Here is an 830-nt window from a genome sequence, read left to right as displayed (position 1 = left end):
AACCGTTTCTTTTTAACAATACTCGCTTTGGGTTTGAAATGCACTGTCTGATGGTACCATGGATATTGATTCAATAGTATCTTTCAATAGGAGAATTGGATAAATAACTGAAACAGGAAAAGAATGAAGTGTTGGGGAAGAACAGGAGAGTGGCACTAAGTGGACTGCTCTTCAAAGGAGCTAGCACAGATTCAATGGATCGAATCACCTCCTACTGTGTTGTACTACTCTTTGATTCTATAGTCATCTTCTGAGAGAGACAGAGATAGACGGGGTGAGGGAAAGAGAGGGAGAGAGATAGACGGGGTGAGGGAAAGAGAGAGAGAGAGGGATAGACGGGGTGAGGGAAAGAGAGAGAGAGAGAGATGGGCTGATGGGGATAGAGAGAGACAGGGTGAGGGAGAGAAAGATACCTGTGATGGAAAGGAATAGAGAGAGAGACAGGCTGAGAGAGACACACACACACACAGTCAGGGAGAGGGCGAGGAATAGAATGTCTCCTCGGGATGGGATGTGCTCGAGGGGCCGAACGGCCTCCTCCTGTCTTCCTAAGGTCTTTATTAATATTACATCCTGATATAAACAAGGCCTTGGTCATTTTTTAGCAAATGAAATGCAAGTAATTAACAAGTTCTCCTTTAAAATTATTAATTCGAATTCACAATAGTATTTGTGTGAATTTGGGGTTGACAGATAATATGCTGTTTATTAACATCACTGAATAAATTAATATTGAAAGATTCAATGTCATTTTGTTCCCATCCTTGTTCAAAGTCCTACTGATTCCCTCGAAGTTCTAACCCGAAGGAGCATTTCTGGCAGTGCGGGGT

The sequence above is a fragment of the Heterodontus francisci genome, unplaced genomic scaffold (genome assembly GCF_036365525.1).
Source record: "Heterodontus francisci isolate sHetFra1 unplaced genomic scaffold, sHetFra1.hap1 HAP1_SCAFFOLD_97, whole genome shotgun sequence".
NCBI classification, from domain to species: domain Eukaryota; kingdom Metazoa; phylum Chordata; class Chondrichthyes; order Heterodontiformes; family Heterodontidae; genus Heterodontus; species Heterodontus francisci.
The sequence above is the reverse complement of the archived record's forward strand: the minus strand, read 5'-3'. Positions refer to the sequence as shown.